General features: G+C 35.3%; 2 long non-coding RNA genes across 3 annotated transcripts in view; both read left to right on the forward strand.

Annotated features, from left to right (window-relative positions):
- LOC141278606 (uncharacterized) overlaps nucleotides 1–9,251 on the forward strand; it is a 158,346-nt gene extending 149,095 nt beyond the window's left edge. The window contains exon 4 of the long non-coding RNA XR_012331570.1: nucleotides 8,800–9,251. This is a non-coding gene — a long non-coding RNA (uncharacterized lncRNA). The remainder of the gene's footprint in view (nucleotides 1–8,799) is intronic.
- Nucleotides 9,252–9,766: 515 nt separating this feature from the next.
- Nucleotides 9,767–19,005, forward strand: part of LOC109547828 (uncharacterized) — a 54,890-nt gene continuing 45,651 nt past the window's right edge. For both annotated transcript variants that reach the window (XR_012331572.1, XR_012331571.1), the window contains exons 1-2: nucleotides 9,767–14,303; nucleotides 15,356–15,503. This is a non-coding gene — a long non-coding RNA (uncharacterized lncRNA). The remainder of the gene's footprint in view (nucleotides 14,304–15,355; nucleotides 15,504–19,005) is intronic.

Raw genomic sequence — 19,005 nt, forward strand, 5'->3', positions numbered from 1 at the left:
ACGCAGTCTTTGCAAAGTAAGCTGGACAAATAGACTTATTCAATGCTCCTAAGAAATGTTGCATATTCAGCTTTAATTCTTTGCTAAGGAAACTTTTTTTTTTTTATAATGCTGTCATCCAGCAAATGTTTTAAAGGTCTAGCATTTAAGAGAAGCAGTAAGTTTTCTGTCCTACTGAGCACTGCATTTGGTAATTGAAAAGCTGTTTCCTTTTAGTGTGTGCTTTAAAACATGTCTTTGTCAGGCATACGAATTAAAATACATTTCTCTTAAATTCAAAGCTTTATAATAGCAAAGTATCCAAACATAAATTCTAATTTAACCCTTTTCTTTAATGGGTTATGTCTCATGGCACGTAAGAGAAAATTAAAGTAGTAAATAAAGAAATATAATCAAGCATTACTGCAAAAAATTGACATGTCTGTGGGCCACTTAGGCTATGAGGGGTTTGAATTTGTGACTATTTTTGTTGTTATCTAAGTAAAGATTACAGATAAGAGTAGGAACCGTATTAAACAGCATGTAACTTTTCAGGTTAGTAAAAGTCAAAATGCTAGTACCTCTTGGAGATTGTTACCCTCCCAAGAGAATTAACATACTAATATAAGATTGTATGAAGTTTTTTTTTAAAAAATTGTTTTCCAAGGTAGGTTTTCTTCCTAAGGTTTTTATAAAATCCTTAAAAGGGACAGAATTCTCGAGTGAACTTGAAAATGAGGCCAAGCACTTGATCAGGTGTTATAATGTCCACCAAGTTCAATAGCAATTCAGTGTGGGGAATACCCAGGAACATATCATTTTTTACCAAGATTATTCTTTAACCATTTCCTTTGTTAGACTGAGATATATATTATGGAATTTAAGTGATGCGGAATGAATAACCGTAATGTAACGAAAAGGAAACAAAGGTGGGATTGATCTGTCTTGAATTAGCAGACACTTTTGCTGTGTCAGGCTATTTTTCTGATCAATGGAAGTATACCCTCTAACCCTTAACAAGTCAATGCAATTGCTTGGAAAGGATGGAACAAAGCATGAGAATGCAGGATACACTTGAACCTTCACAGTTCAGAAATATTTAAATGATGTTTATATTGCTTTAAGTATTTTCCCCTCCTCCCATGTAATGGTAGCTTCTTCAACATACATTGAAAACCTATATAGTAAGGTTCAAGAGTATGCTGTAGTGGCATTCTTCATGAAAGAATATATTTTGAAAAGTTAAAACTTGTCTCATAGTTCTTATACATCTAAAAGTGTGTTAATCAGGAAACAATCTCCATCACTTAGCATGGAGACAGCAAAGTGAAAATTAAATCTTGAAAAAAAATATGTATGATTGTGTGATATTGTTTCAAAATGAACAGAAAAAATCAGGAAATGAAATAAAAATATCTATAAAGAGAGAATATTTTATTTAAGATAACTTACCCTATCATTTGTGTTCCATTCCTACCTATCATAATCAATGGATAAAGTATTATCTTTTCCTTATGTTAAAAAGCTTACAAAATTAGCATATTTTTTCATATTGAAGAAAACTCAAAATCTAGAATAAAAGTGATTATGAGCAATCAGAATAATAATTATCCATTAATAACTTTACCTCACCTAAGTTAGGCAGCATTCAAAATGAGTATTCTTTAAAAAATCAAAAAAGGTGTTTTTAAAGTATTTGATAGATGATAGAGATTTTTAAACCTATGATTCACCTGATTTTCTGATATCTTTTTTTTCCTCAGGCTTCTAGAACCCACCTAAGTAGTTTTATGAACTGACATATTTTAGCCTGAATTTTAAATGCCTTTTTAAAGCTAAAATATGTCTATTCAATCAATTAATCCTAGATTTGTTTAAATCCGTGTAGGCTAATTTTTATCAATAAGTTGTCCAAGGAGACTGTGAGTTCATCTCCTTAGTGCATGTACCAATAACAGTGTATATATATTTTTCTAAGACTTAGAAAATTACTACCTCCCTACATCTAAAATAAAAATATTTTATATATTGTTTCAAATCAATGAAAATTTAAATGTAAATAGGGTAATCCACATAGAAGATCTAATATAACATTTTAATATTGCCATATTCTGCAGCTAAGATGAAAGGTTACATTTTTTGAGATTTAATTATTAGGTGAGATATCACAGGGACATATGAAGAGGATTTATCATTAGTCTTTCTGGATATAAATGCTACTGGACAGTACTATAACTATTAAATGATGCAATTATGCATAAAAACATCTAAATAGTAGGTAGTAATGACCAACACGTGTTTCCAGTTTTACTCCCTTTCATTGCACAAAATTTTAGAGCTGAATTAGGTCTTGGTGATGAACCGAGTTATCTCTCCTAATTTTAAAGATAAGAGAACTAAGGTTCCAAGAGTGAAATGACTCATCCAAGACCATAAATTTTATTATTTACCAAATTGGCACTCGAACCAATTACCTGACTCCTAGGTTACTTCCCTTCCAACTTCTTTTGAAACTGTTGTATATAGAACATAAGGAAAATAGTACAGTTGGCCCTCCAAATCCGTGGGTCCTAAATCCACAAATTCAACCAACCGCAGATCAAAAATATTCCACCCCCCTCTCCCAAAATTCCAAATGTTTCCAAAAAGCAAAACTTGAATTTGCTGCATGGTGGCAACTATTTACATAGCATTTACATTGTATTAGGTATTATAAGTAATCTAAATATGACTTAAAGCATATGGGAAGATGCGTGTCGGTTATATGTAAATACTACACCATTTTATATAAGGGGCTTGACAGTTCCTTATATAAGGATTTTGGTATCCCCGGGGGTTCTGAAACCACAGATACTGAGGGATACCTGTACTCTTCCGTAGTTTGTTAGCTAAAACATAAGTTATTATGGCTCCTTTGCCATAGTATTCAAGCTCTAAATATGACAGTAATTCTGAAATCACTTGATCATTTCCACCTAATGTCCCATCTTAACAAGTGAAGATTAATTTTTCACTCTCTCATCTGTTAGGAAGCACATTAACAGAGCAGAAACATTCCTTTATTGTTAGAACGTATAAGCCTGCTAACTATTGAAAAATACTCTTCTGGATTGCAAGATGATTTGATATGGCATAGTTTTTTTCCATGGTCTCCAAATTGCCCCTCATTATAATACCCTACCTTTCTCCTGAAAGAGAAACACTCCACCAGCATCTTCAAGACTATTTGTTCATGTGTGTGGCTGTACAACAGTCACTGTCATTGTCACTTCCCCCTCAAGACCTCCCTCAAGTTCGTATTCTTGCTCTAATTACCCCTATCTCAGACTTGCTCTCCTTCTGTCATCTCTCTGGTGTGGCTTTGAATGTGGCCCCCTTGTGGATATTGATAACAGACTGGACTGGCAAGCGGGTTACACACTTGGGGAAAGCAGTGGGGAGGAGAAGGGGAGAGGAAAATGGGGGGAGGGGGAGAGAGAGAGATTGGTATAGAGTGTTACAATCATACATTTTCTAAATAGAAGAATGAACATTAGATTTCACATGGCAGGGTCTAAAGGGTCATCCTTGAAAGGAAGAGAAATCTGTGTGATTATTTTTCCATGTTAGTTGTGATGCTCTGCACTTATATATCAAAAGAGTAAGAAAAAAGTAATTTTAGGTTGACGAATAAGCGTTTTGCCTTACAATCCAAAAGTGTCTGAGTTAAACACTGAATCATCCCCTAGTCCAAATACTAAAATACTAGAAGAAAAGATGTCAGGTTTTTTCTTGTTGAAAACCAGCTGCATCACTCACCATGAAATTTTTAAAGTAATAACATATACACTTATGTTTTACTTTATTTTCATTTTGCTTAAGATAATTAGTTCCAGAATCTGATTGATAACTCAAAATTATCTTAACAATGTCTACACACACACACACACACACACACACACACACACACACACACACCTGTTTTTCTTTAATAGAAAATTCCCAACCAGGTCATCCTAATTCACTAGCATCTGATTCTTGTCTCCCCTGCCCTTTAATTATTCTTTTCTCTTTTAAAAAAAGGAAGAAAATGGTATAACCGTACTTGTTGCTCTTAACTGCAATTTTTTGCTTATATGAATAGGATTTTTAAAAATTGCTTTTTCTCTGTATTTTTGCTACTCACACTACTATTACAGCCCTTCTTTTTTGAAAATAGAAATTTGTAATATGGGTTGTTTGACACCAAAAAGAGCATGACTCTCATTTCTGGAAAGGTCAGACAAATAAGCATCTGACAGATTTATTCGGAGACTTTAGTTTGAGTATGTTTTTGTGTCTTCTGATGGTTTTGTTATCAACTACCTTAAAGTTCATTTCTGTACAACCCTTCCCCTTAAGTAATCTTACATATTTCAAAACTATTAGTAAATAAAAGTATTAGATGCTCTTTAGTCAAATGGAATTCTCATATTTTAGATCTTCAAATAAATCAATATAAATTTCATCCTCTTAAAATAGACTGGAATAAAAGTATTGTGATACAGTGACCAGTTATGCTATAAACTTTCACAAGGACAGTTTAAGTTAGCACTGTCCAATAAAGCTTTCTGCAAGGTTGGAAATGTTTTATAGCTGTGTTGTCCAAAATGGTAACCACCAGCTACATGTGCTGTTATACGTTTGAAATATGGCTAGGGCAACAGAGGAACTGAATTTTTACCTTATTTAATTTTAATTTTCATAACTACATGTGGCTGGTCACACCTTATTGGAAAGTGTAGGTTAAATAAAGCAAAGAAAATATGCAAGTAATAAAAAAACAATATATTCTGCACATCCATGAATTCTGAGTCAAAGTTAGAGCTGTAGATCATTTTTTGTCCTCCATCTTCCTTATCTTAAACCTCATCAATGTTCTTAAACACAATTCCCATAATAACAATGAGTTCAAATGACCTCTCTGAGAAAAGATCGCTTGCCTTAGTAATAAGGTAGAAGGCAGGTTGTATTAAAGTATTTCAGAGCAGTCATTGCTTCCTTTAACTTAATACATCATTTGATAAACATCCAGATCTATCTTAGTTTTTTTTTTTAAATATTTATTTATTTATTTAGGCTGCACCGGATCTTAGTTGTGGCAAGTGGGATTATTTTTTTGTTGTGGCGTGCGGGATCTTCAGTTGCGTCACTTGGACTTCTTAGTTGCGGCATGCATGTGGGATCTAGTTCCCCAGCCAGGGATCAAACCTGGGCCCTCTGCATTGGGAGCACAGAGTCTTACCCACTGGACCACCAGGGAAGTCCCTATCTTAGTTATTTTTTAAGTTAACGGAACAAAACTCAAATAATCCATAAAAATAATTGATCTAGGAAGACCATACTTGCATTGCTTGCTCAAATTAAGTATAAAACAGACTGAAAAATTTACTTTGTAAAAAGTTTAGCCATAGTCAGAGTCTCATTTAGGGATGTTTTAGTATTGATGAATGGAAGTTTAGAATAAGAAGAGACCTTAAACCCATGTCTATGACAGACATAGTTGAACTGATTGATTACATCTTCTTTCAAATAAATATTGATTTAATCAAGTCTGGATTTCCAGTGGCCCAATGATGGTCTTGACAGAAGCCTGGGCACTTGAAACTGGCTCACCCCTGTCTGGATATAAATATTTTAAATGCCTGGACATTTATAATTATTATTTTTCTTCAATCCTTTATTCGTGATTTTCTAACTCGCTTGGGTAATGTTTTTATGCCTTCTATAAAGTTATGCGTGTGTCTGTCTCTGTATGTAATAAACAGAGATAGTGTGGAATAGGAAAAAGAAAGTTGTATTTGCATCCGTTGTTTCTGATTCACAGAGCTGGGAGTGAGATGCTTATGCAGGCAGTCCACAGAGCTAAGATATCAGTAGGCAGTTTGCTGTAAGCACATGTTCAATTATTAAAACAGTCGACATTTTATGTCTGATAGCCATAGCGAGGTCATAACATTAATTTATCCAGAGTATTGTGGGCAACTGTCTAGAAAAAAAAAATAGCATAAAGGACACTGATGATGCTGGAGAGAGAGAGGAAAAAAAGATGGATCTGAGCAAAGAGATTTTAAGAGATGACCAGTTTAATACACACACGTAGAACAGGAAGGATGAAGGCAGCAGGCTTCTCACTGTTACCAACAATAAGTATTTTAAGCTATGCCGTGCATGCATTAATTTCTGTTACAGTTTTTCATTAAACTCTAAGCTTGAACATTATTCTGGAATCTTTGGTTTCTGAAATCTAATTTCATATTTCATTTGTTGCTTCAGGGCTCAGTGATTCTCTGATCTTTCCTCTCAGTCCCTTTCTTCCCCTTCTCCACCTTTCCCCTCCCTCTTCCTATTTTCTTCGTTTTCTTTTCTTCCTCCACCTCGTCTTCTTTTCCTTCCTCCCTTTCTCTCTCCAGTGAGAGTGTGTACTTAATACCATGCTTCCTCCGGATGCCCACTTCTTTATTTATTTGTGGTTTTTTTGTTTTGCACTTGAGTTTTTCCTTTTCTTTCCTTTCTCTTTCAAATCAGGAGCCTGTAGGAGCTGATGATAGAGATACGTAGCCTACTGCAGATGCTTCTTTCTCTCTATGGGTTGTGTGATGTTTTCTCTGGAACCTCTGCAAATGATTTTCCTTCACGTTTGTTGCCACAGTTCTGTTGCCAAACTGCTACCTTAGTTGGTCCTGCAGTGCCGCAGTGCATGCTGGGATCTGTCTGTGTCGGTAAACCGAAATTTCTCCAGCCCCAGACAGCAATAGAGTTGGCTTGAGAATTGTCGTACTTTCCTTTGTATGTATTTCTTGTATGCTGCAGAGTCACTGATGGCTAGCTCTGTCTGGCAAGTAATTCAGAAATATCGCTCGTGTAGAATGGAAAGGTAGGCAGTTTACCACATTCTATCATTAAAGGGAACAGTTGAAGAACAAAGGAACTGGATAAATACCTATATACTGCTTTTTATGTTATGAAACACTGTAGTACAAACACGACTGTGTTCAGCCAAAATTGTACTTCCTTTTGTAACAATGCACATAGTAGATTGTTTTCACATATGTACACAAATCCATATTTTACGTAAACATATATTTAATTATAATATTTATAGCCTGCAAACATTTCTTAGTCTCAAAGACTTCCACATATTCGCCAACATGGCTATTTATTATTATTTTTAAGAGTTATTAAATCGAAAAAGTAAAAAATATACTAACATCCTGTTGGTTGATTTCATTCCAGCAAGTTAGAATTTCAACACAGTTTAAGTCATATCGATGATTCAGATCCTGGCAGGTCTTGTAATTCCTGTGAAATGAGAGCACAGCTAATACAAATATTAAGCAATTATTTTTATTAAAATCAGGGTTTTTTTCGTTATTCAATAGAAATGATTGATCTATACAGATCCACCTAACTCATCTGTCTCTTGGGCTGCTTGGGGGCTTCATATGGAAGTGCAAAGGCTCTTTTTGCTCTTTCATCAGCTGGGAAGGGGGAGGATGGGGGGGAATGAAGGCATAGAATAAAGTCTAGGACTGCTAAAGAATTGCTGGCATTATTTTTCTATCACGTGTGTGCCTGGCTGCCTGCTTCTTGAGGTAGTGAACCCAGGGTGAGACTGTGTCGGAGCCTGTTTCCACAACTGTATTTGGATATCTGTGTTATTGATCGGGGGGGAAAGGGGTGTGTATCCAAGTTTGAGGGGAGGGGAGGACTAACTGACTACTGGCTCACTGAAGCACAAGACAGCTTCTTCCGGAAAGATGTCAAACAACTGAGACATAGCCACGGAGGAAGTAGAAAGGTGGAAAAATAAGGAGACCCTGGAAGAAATGAAGGCTTTGGGGGCTTTTCCTTTTCACTCCTTTTCTTTCTTTCCTTTTTTTTTTTTTTCCTTCTGTCATCTGACCTGCAAAGGCTAGAGTGACAGCGTCATGCAAATACTGCAGTCCCGCAGGTCTGGGAGAGGGTGGATGCTAGACTGTGAGTTAATGTTAATGATGAGCGCAGTGAAAATACCAGCCGCTGCCACCCCCTGCACACAGAAGCGCTCTGAGTCAGCATCAGATGCTTTGCCTCGCCTCTCGCTGGGTGTCTGTATGCCTGTGCGCGCGCGTGCTCGCTCGGGCATCCGTGTCTAGCCGAGGGGAGGGGGTGGCGTGTGAGTGCGTGGAGGGTAAAAGCCAGTCAGTCAGTGAGAAGCAAAGGTACGTTGGAGAGCAACTAGAATCTGACTGATTTCCATCTTTGGAGCATCAGATGTATTCCCTAAGGAGGATGGGTCTCCGTGATGGGGGTGGTATAATTATGTTAATGTCATATTTATGGAGGGGTGAGATTTTTCATTCTAATAATTGGTTGAATGCTATGGTCAAAAATTGTAAAGCCATATTCAGTTTTAACGAAAAGCATGGACTTATATCTAAGGACTGTTTTATTTTTTGCTTTTTGTGAGTGCTGCTTTTTTGTTTTAATTTTTTTAACTATTTACTATTTTAAGCCATAACTGATTCAGTATGGAAAATCAAACGATAAACAGAAAGAGATCTTATATAATGATGCATTACATCATGGAGCAGAATATTTAAAGTCTTAACAAGGCAAAGTAAAGATCTGGACAGAGGGTCGGGGGTGGTGGTTGGAAAGGGGTGTGGTACTAGGGTGGAGGAGGGGGCCAGTTAGCAAATATTTTGTTCAGTATAGCTTTCCTTGCAGCTTACTTGGAAATGGATGATTCACCTGTTCTGCAGGAAAACATTCTAATTCTTTCCGTTTTTGTTTTTTCCTCCTCTTTTCCCTTTTAAGATCAACCACTTCAGAAGAACCAGATTCCACTTCTGTGGCCAGGACTTTTATGTTATGGCTGGTCCGATTGTTTTACCCTGCGTTCTATGCTACTAAACCTTGGATCATTCCTAAAGTACAAATTCTGTTCTCGAACCACAAACAAGGCTAAAAGATCGGAGGAAATTCAGTGAATATGCAGGATTGGGATTGTGTATTTTCAAAAGTATTGAGCTTTATAATGCAATTGTTTAAAAGTAGAGCCTTTTTTTTCTTATGTTGCCAGCATTTTAAGTTACGTGTTTATTAAGAGGCATTGCTCAAATAGCTACAGAGTATGCATGGAAATATTGGCTGTCTGAATAGTTTGGAGATTCAAAGAGAAATAGCAAGCTTCAGAGGTATTAAATTATGACATGCAAAAAAGTTTTTGTTTTATTCTTAACTGCAACAGTGTATATTTAAATTAGAGTTAAAGTGTTATATGTCCTGGGCCCACCTTACAAGTTGTGCTGTGTAGATGTGTAATGGGAAGCAAAATTTCAATTAGGGTCCCATTAACTGGCATATAATCCTTCTTTAATGTAACAGAGGTTATGGTGTTGCTGTACAAATCTGCTAGAAACAGATTTTAACCCATTTTTGGTCTCTTTCTTGGATCTAATGGAATGACTCTTAACTGTACATTATCTGCATTGTTTCATACATTCTTCATTATTTTAAAGTCTGAAATTAGTCTCTAAATGGTTGTCATGAATATTCAGCTCATCCTAACTTTATATACCATATATATATTTCTGCGTATGTATTTTAATTAGTATTTAGAGGAAAAAGTTAACTGAACCCAACTGTAATTTCGAAACTAGCCTTATCACTGGAAGAAGAATTCTACCGCATCAAACCAGACTTTTCCTAGTCCCTGAGACCCTAACTTGTGAGGTATTTTAGTAACATCACAAGTCAGGCTCTTGGGACCTAGGCGGAGGGGAACCAGCAGCTTTGGACCTTATTGATTGTCTGCAGTTACCATCAGAACAAAAGAACATACATAGATTCTGCCTAGGAGAAATGAACAATGCTCTTCTTTATAATCAGCAATGTTTTCACCATGACCCACCCCCCAAAATACTATTTTCAGAAACTGTACTCTAAAGTGATGACAGAGTGCACAGGAATAGCATTTGTATTATAACAACATTAATATAAAAGCAATATATCTGTGTAAGAAGCAAAATTAAATACAAGTGTTTTTAAAATGCTTCTTTTGGTGTATTTAAGGTGGCTAGCCTAAGAGACTAACTCCTTAGTTAATAATGAAGAGAGTGGTTTATATTTGTAACTTTTTTCTTATGCATAGAAATCTATACATTAGCTACTTAAGTAAATCCTTTATGTTTTCACACAACTACAGCTGAGAATATGTAATGTATGGCTATAATCATGCTTGAGGCCTAGAAATAAAATCATTTGCCATCTTCTTTATTTGACCCTATTAGATTTTATACTGATTTAAGAAGAATGCTGCATTATACTTAGTATTTATTGCCAGAGTTTTCTTTAGTCTTTTTAACCAGACAACATGCTTTGTATGTCTTATTATAAGACATTATCTTGTTATAAGAGTTCGAGTTATCATAATTAGCAGAAATATAATACCTTTTAATTTTTGCATTTTACTTGGCATATATCATGGACATATGTGTGATAAGTTAGTAAACACCACCTATGAAGTCAGGCTGTTCTAGTTCATCTATCAGCTGAATCTGAACTGCAGACTTTTATGAGAATTTTAGTTTTATATGAGGTAACTATTCCAACTATATCATGTCACATTTGAATATTATTAGCCATTGCCATATCAAATGTGCTTTTTTGAGAGCAGAATTATACATTAAATCTATTTTTAAATTTTACAATAATGTTGCAGATAATAAGATTCAAAATGGAGATGAGAGATTTTCCATAATAGGAGAAACAAAATGATTTCATTCTTTAAACTCTATTGCTTTACAGGGGTACTATAAATTATATATATCTTCACATTTTTAAAATAAATTTCTGAATGTGTTTTAGAATACTGTAATAGAGTCTTTGTTCACCTTTGTATTGGACTTGTTAGAATTACTTATGATTTGAAGTATCACAGAATACAAATCATCCACGAGTTATATTTCCTAAAAAATTGATGTTACAATATCATAAACATATTCCTCACCTATGAAGGCACATAGAATGTGTTTAAGCATATATCCACCCTGTATCTATTCAGATTCTTTACTTATATCACCTGTTTCATTTATCTGAAATTTTAAGTGTGTGTATGTGTGTGTGTATAAACAAATGTTTTAAAACTTCAAATGAATGGAGATAATATAAACCATAAAGTTTTGGGTAGTATTTATTTTTTACTTCTTTTAACCTTATTCTCATTGTAATCAAGCATTTTTAAAAGCATAAGTTTCTCAATACAAAGAACTCTATGTATATGTAGCTACAAGTACACAGAAACTTGATTATATTTAATAGCCACGTTTACACAGTGTATCAGAAACTACCTCTTATATAAAACAATATCACATACAGGTATATGTTTACAGACACCTGTATGTATAAGATGTTCCATCAATTTAGTTCCAAAATAATGTAAGGGATATATGTTTGTTGGCTATAGTGATATCAAATATAACTATTTCAAATGCAAGATTTTTTTATGTCATCATATTTATGAACCACAATATATATTAACTTCTGTTTCATAGTCGGAAGATACCAAAGCTAGATTTAAAATGCAATTGTGTTTGTTTTCCCCAAAAACATATAAAATGTATATATTTTTACTAATCGTCATGCATTCTCTGAACCCTCTGTATGTAACCTTCCGATCTATGAACTATCTCTTCTGAGAGCGTCATTGATAAAGCTTTTCTCTTACTCCATAAAGGTGAGTAGAGCTATAAGTGGGTAACTTTGTTTATATAAATTACTTTATGCTGTATATGGATAGATGGATGCCACTTTTTTTCTGCATTTCTATCTTAGCTGTCACAGGATAATATTGTTTGGGGGCTGTATAATATGATTTGGAAAATCAGATCATGCTAAGCTTAAAATAAAAGGAAGGATCTGCAACAAAGAGCAAGAAAATGATGTGTTGCATACAAAAAAAAGCAGTGATATTAACAATTCGATGGCTTCCTGGTTAGGAGACCAGCCTGAGCCAGACGCATATATTAAAGGCTGTCTGCTGCCGATGCGAGCTTGCTCAATGCGGTGGAAATGAGGAATCACCTCCTCTCTGACACCAGCTTATTTTTACATTTTAATTCTGAAATAGAGAATCACTGTTTTACATAAATATACTAACCCCTGCTTGATTCTTTTCCTTTCTCACATTGTTTGCTAATTTACTGTGAGCTTCAGGTTCTATTTTTTTAAATATCATCACTCACCTTAAACGTCTATCAAATACCAATGAAGTAGTAGTTTTTCTTTTGTCTCTTTTATATTGCTCTGTTAATATTGTTATACTCATGCTTTTAACTTTTAATCTCTGTAAGGAAAACAGCAGTTTTTCAAAATGACATTTTTTAAAGCCATTTAAGGTCCATCAAGGAAGGCACTGCTGGAATTTTGCCAAATCTAAATATGATTATATTTCATTTCAGTGCTCATGGGGTCAACATCTTTCTGAGTATAGAAGTCCTTAACACTTTAGTGTTCCAGTGAAGCTGCAGATGAGGTGTAGAGAGATTCTCAAGTCATTTAAGTATTAGGCTACATAAATAATGTCAAGGAAGAGGTATAGGTATCTCAGGGGAATTATAGTACAGGTTAATTACTAATGAAATCACAAAAGGTATATACTATCTTAAATTTCTTACGTTCAAATGGACATGCTGGTACGTGTGCCTAGGCTCAGTTTAATTCACCTGATAAATATTTAAATGGTTTTGCAAGTTGTCATGTTTGGATGAGTTTCGAGAAAAGCAGTACGTAAAGGGTTAGCTAACGCCCGAATTTTCTTGCCATTTACACATGCAGAGCATAGCCTACATTTTGGTAGGCAGCGAATGCAGTCATCCTTTTGATTACTTGGATTCTTTTGTCAAATTTCTTACTAGACATTTAACTTAGCACTCAGGTCCCACTGATCCTTTAGTGACTGTATTTGGAAAAGGAAAACAAAGTTCCTAATATAGAGAAGTTTTCAAATATCCTGAATGTTTGTAAGCAATATGAAAAACAGACTTGTTAGTGCAGCTTTGCAAATACATAGTTAGTATGTAGAAACTTAGGTGCTACCATTATCTGTCATCTCCATCTCCGTATTTAGTTTTTTTATCTATCAGTAACCAACTATACTCTGAGGCATTATATGTATATATATTAATATATGTTAACATATGTACTTAATATATATCAATATATACACATGAATATATAAATTAATATATACGTTTTATATAGCTACATATTATATATATATATATCTTAATTTTTTTAAACCCTTGGTAAAAATAGTATGAAAAGTGAGACTTTGTCATAAACTTATCCACATTGTTTTCAATAAATTAGCTTCTATTTTCATTGAATGTTGCTTTTCCCCCAGCTTTATCAGATGGAGTGTATTACTAGCCAATAATATTAACTTGTATGTAATGTCTTACTTGTGGAAGTTTGAAAGCAGATAGAACTTCTTTTCTTAAACATCTTTATTGGAGTATAATTGCTTTAAAATGGTGTGCTAGTTTCTGCTTTATAACAAAGTGAATCAGCTATACATATACATATATCCCCATATCTCCTCCCTCTTGCGTCTCCCTCCCACCCTCCCTATCCCACCCCTCTAGGTGGACACAAAGTGCCAAGCTGATCTCCCTGTGCTATGTGGCTGCTTCCCTCTAGCTATCTCTTTTACATTTGGTAGTGTATATATGTCCATGCCACTCTCTCACTTCATCCCAGCTTACCCTTCCCCCTTCCCATGTCCTCAAGTCCATTCTCTACATCTGAGTCTTTATTCCTGTCAAAAGCAGGTAGAACTTGAAGGTAACTGAGATTAAGTGAATTTGAGATTAAATAGTGTTATATAATCAATCAGCTGATTCCATGCATATTTTATGAAGAATTTAAAAGTGAAAAACTTTCATATGGTTAAATAAATTTTTCCTTGTATCTGATGTAAGAAATGTGATTTTTAAGAGTGTTACTTTAATAATTAATTCCTGAACAAATAAAAACTAGCGTAAAAATAATCATGGGCTATATCTGTTAGGTCAACTAAATTAAGAATCGTAACTCCTAGGTTTCATCTCGGCCTTTTAAGGTTTCTGGGGTGCTTTGGGTTCTTTTACGTAGGTGGATTTAACCATTCCCCTTTTCTAAGAAGTTTCTTCCTCTCTGTTGGTAGGTGTCTGATGATTTGTGGGCACCAAATGGCTATTCTGTGGAGTCATCTCTCCTTGCCTTTGAATTAGTTTTCCCTTGGCCATGAGTCAACATCAATATTTTATACATCCAAATTGGTAGGTCTTTCTTGAAATTCTTCTATGTATTTTTCTGGACATATAAGTGAATTGTGAGAAATTAAATGTACTTTGTTATTTATGGTCTTTCCAGTTTTCAAACATCTTCACTAAGAGATTTGGGTGATGTTGAAACGTTAGCCAATGGAAGCACTTGGTTTTGTAGGATTTAAAAATGTAATGTCTTTCTCATGGTAGACTTCTTATTCTTAGCGGTGATGGGGGAACCGGTAGGTGGCTAAGTTATTACTCTGTTAAACATCACGCTGAAAACCCAGCCCGCGCATTTCTTTTTTTTTTTTTTTTTTTTTTTTTGCGGTACGCGTGCCTCTCACCGTTGCGACCTCCCCACAGGCTCCGGACGCGCAGGCTCAGCGGCCATGGCTCACGGGCCCAGCCGCTCTGCGGCATGTGGGATCCTCCCGGACCGGGGCACGAACCCGCGTCCCCTGCATCCGCAGGCGGACTCTCAACCACTGCGCCACCAGGGAAGCCCAACCCGCGCATTTCTAAAGCTTGGGGAGGATTCTACATTAGACAACATATTTTGTTGGGGGGTTACACCACAGTCGGTTCCCTTCACTTCTCTCTCTTCCTGACACTCCCTCCACCCAACATGGAGCCTTTTCAACTTCTTCAAAGAAGTGGGGAAAAAAAAGTAGACTCTTTATTAATGGCAGAAAACAAACTGGCTGCTGGACTTCGGAGACAGCCTTCTAATAATAAAGCAGAGTAGGCACTGGAACAAGGAATTCTTGAACGTACTAAATATATAGGGAAGCCTATTTAAATTCACCAGAGGGGCTTAGAGGACAAGCAACAGAAAGTTTAGAGTTCAATTCAAGCCATGCCAGAAAATGAAAATGTACCTTAAAAAGGATTTCTGAAACAATTGTTCAAAGACATGTCAACTTTTAAGGTTCTTTCGAGAATAATGAAATTTGTACTTTAATTTCAGCGGTGATTTTTTTCAGTTAGAGAGGAAAAGTGATTAACAGGATATCCAAGGAACTGTGTCTTATGTTTAAAGAAAATGTGTTTTCTTTCCGTAGGGTGTGCTCTAGTGAGGTCCGCCAAGTACACTGACGAAGATCGCCCAAATATATACATGAGACAAAGAGATGATGTATTTTTTTCAGCACTTAGATGCATCATAAAATGGAAACCCTCTTCCTACTTTGGAAGAAATTTACTCAACTTGTATGTTCTCTCTAGTTCCTTTCCTCCCATTGAATTTTATGACATATTATTTTAAATAAATGTAATGAAGTAATTCTGAAAGAGTAAATTGCTAATAAATAATAGGACTATGTGTTGCTAAATTTGAGAGGTAAAAAAGATGATCCCTACCTTATCTCTTATTGACTTTAGAAAATGCTCTTTAGAAAATGCTCTTACACTTTATAAGACGTGCATCTATAAGAAGTACCACATCTATAAGAATGTATATTTTATTAGTCAATGTTGAGATAAAGAACTGCTTATAAAGTTTATTTAAAGGCCTTTATGACTGACTCAGGGAGGAAATTTCTAGTGGGCTTTTTCTTAATGTCTTCTTGTAGAATTAACATAGATATTAAAAAAGATTGTCATTCTTTGTCTCAAGGATTACAAGTTGTAAAGAGGATGGAAACTTGGTCTCACTAGTGACACATCTTTGTTGCCATTGAGGAAAGATTCTGCTTGAGAATGAAACCCACGTGAAATTCACCAATTCATAAATACAACTTATCACCACAAAATAAACTGTTGAATCATTAATTCATCCATTCACTCATAAATGTAAATTTAACATAAAAACAGAATTCAATGAATTAAGGCTGCATAAACATATGGGACCACTATGGCCAATTAAGATGTGACCATTTAACAAAATTTGATTGACTTTCAAATGAAATGTCAGATATGTGAATATTAGTTATAGATGTTAACTATTTAATGATAAAAAGTTGTTGTTGCCTTCAATAAGTTAGATGAAGCCTGATTCATAATATACCAAACAATTGTACTGCTTTCCACTTAAGTTTTAATGACATTTTAATATCAAGGACATTTTAATATCAGGCTTAATGATTGATCAGTGAAATAATCCAAGTAAATTCCTTAGGTCAGTGCCTAACACCAAGAAAGTACTCAATGAATATTAGCTTATTTCTTCCTGTTTGGATTTTAGTATTTGCTTTTGCTAAACAGACTATTTTTTTCATCACCCAAATTTACTGGGTATACACTGTCTCAAAGGGTGAGATGCAGACACCATTAGGAAATCATTTCAGCTCCAGGGAACTCACAAATCATTTATTATAAACATCTTTATCAAGGGTTTTCTGAGTGTCAGCTATAGGAAATAAAAAGGGGAAATCTGCTCTTAAATAGCTTATGGTCTACAAAACATATCTTTCAGTTGTCCAACACTTTTTATTGTTTTTGTGTGCCTTAACCTTTCATAAGTTCTGTAATTTGGAAGTTTTATTCTTTTTTATATTTTATAGATTAGCGTTTTATGTGGTTTGTCCTACTTTCTAGTTGTATATGTGATAACTTATCTCTTTATTTGAGTTGCTTTGGACAAGATATGGGATGCTATTAGGATTTTTCACTGCTGAGATTCTGGTCATGTTATTCCCTATACTATGCAAAGGTCTGGTGATTAAGAACCATAGATAGACCATGAAAATATTAATAATAACTGTGGTTTATAAAAATGGCACTTCCAGAATAATTGGACCAAAATGCAGTATTTACATATGATTTCAGTCCATCTAAAAAAAAAAGCCATCATTTAATTTTTTTTTAAACATCTTTATTGGAGTATAATTGCTTTGCAATAGTGTGTTAATTTCTGCTTTATAACAAAGTGAATCAGCTATGCATATACATATGTCTCCATATCTCCTCCCTCTTGTGCCTCCCTCCCTCCCTCCTTATCCCACTCCTGTAGGTGGTCACAAAGCACTGAGCTGATCTCACTGTGCTATGCGGCTGCTTCCCACTAGCTATCTACTTGACGTTTGGTAGTGTATATATGTCAATGCCACTCTCTCACTTCGTCCCAGCTTACCCTTCCCCCTCCCCGTGTCCTCAAGTCCATTCTCTACTTCTGTGTCTTTATTCCTGTCTTGCCCCTAGGTTCTTCAGAACCACTTTTTTTTTTTTTTTAGATTCCATATATATGTGTTATCATATGGTATTTGTTTTTCTCTTTCTGACTTACTTCACTCTGTGTGACAGACTCTAGGTCCATCCACCTCCCTACAAATAACTCAGTTTTGTTTCTTTTTATGGCTGAGTAATATTCCATTGTATATATGTGCCACATCTTCTTTATCCATTCATCTGTTGCTGGACATTTCAGTTGTAAAAAAGCCATCATTTAATTTCTTAAAAAAAATTAAATTGAATATAATGATATTGATCATGCAGAGTTTCATAAAGCAGCAATTATAATAATTAGTCAAAAGATCAAAACATTCTAATTGGGCTATTCTCTGGGAGTTAATAAAATATGCAGAATAAACTTGGACTTTTTTAGACTTTTGCATCATAAATGCTACCATTGAACTTGAATAGTGAAGCAGAAATAGAAGACCAAAATTCTAATACCACTCTTACCACTAGTTATCTTATGGGACTGAACCACTCTCCTTTTCACTTTTTAAATTTACAACTGATTTATAAAATTAAAATGTAGGGAAAGATGATTTTAATGTGATTTTCAGGTAAAAAAAATCAGTGTATCATGAGATAGTTGGATATTTTTCCATCCTACAGGGGACTTTTTGAGTCAAGTTAGGAAAGACCTAGCATTAGTTTAGATCACTACATTAATCAGACTCTTTCAGTAGCAAAAGATCAAATCTCAGCTCCAACTAGTTGAAACAACAAAGGAAGCTGTATGTACATCATCATCTCCTCCTCCCCCTCCTCCCCCTCCCCTCCCCCTCCTCCTCCCCCTCTTCCCCCTCCTCCCCCTCCTCTTCCTCCTCCTTGTTCTCCTCTTTCTCTTCCTCCTTCACTTGCTTCTCTTTTCCTCCTCCACCTGATTCTCTCTCCCTTTCCCTCTCAATCTCTCTCTCTCTCTCTCTCTCTCTCGCTCTCTCGCTCTCTCTTTCTCTATCTCCAATGTGTTGACTTCATTCTCAGGCAGTTGACCTCATTCTCACATTCTCTCTGTCTGATAGCCAAGATGACCATTGGGAACTCTAGACATGCATCATACATCATTCCTAGAGCTTGTGACTCCAGGAGGAAAAAATAAAAAGGTTCTCTTCATCCCTACGTCAATTTAATTTCCCTGAAAGGCTTGATTGGCTCTGTTTTGGAGTCACTTCTCTGTGCATTTGAGAGTTACTCAGATCGGACAGCCTGTGCAGGGAGTCGGTACAAGAGTCACCCAGCAAAATTAATGTCAATGGCAGACGGTGAAAGAAATTCAAAGGAGGAAAAACTGTAACAGGGCTTCCAACAACCACTACATATTTCTAAAGTGCTTAGCATAATGGTATTGTTATAGGCTTCGGTCACATATGTTTGTCTTGGTAAACTTAGTGGACCCGGTCAACATATAGGCAATATTAAGTTTTTTAGCCCAAATGTGTTCTGTACAGCTTTATAACTATAAAACATCTACAGCAGCAAATCTCAATCTTGAGTATCATGGAGATTAATTACATTTTATTAGCATTTTTCATGATCATTTAAT

This window comes from Tursiops truncatus, chromosome 4, assembly GCF_011762595.2.
Source record: "Tursiops truncatus isolate mTurTru1 chromosome 4, mTurTru1.mat.Y, whole genome shotgun sequence".
Taxonomy (NCBI): domain Eukaryota; kingdom Metazoa; phylum Chordata; class Mammalia; order Artiodactyla; family Delphinidae; genus Tursiops; species Tursiops truncatus.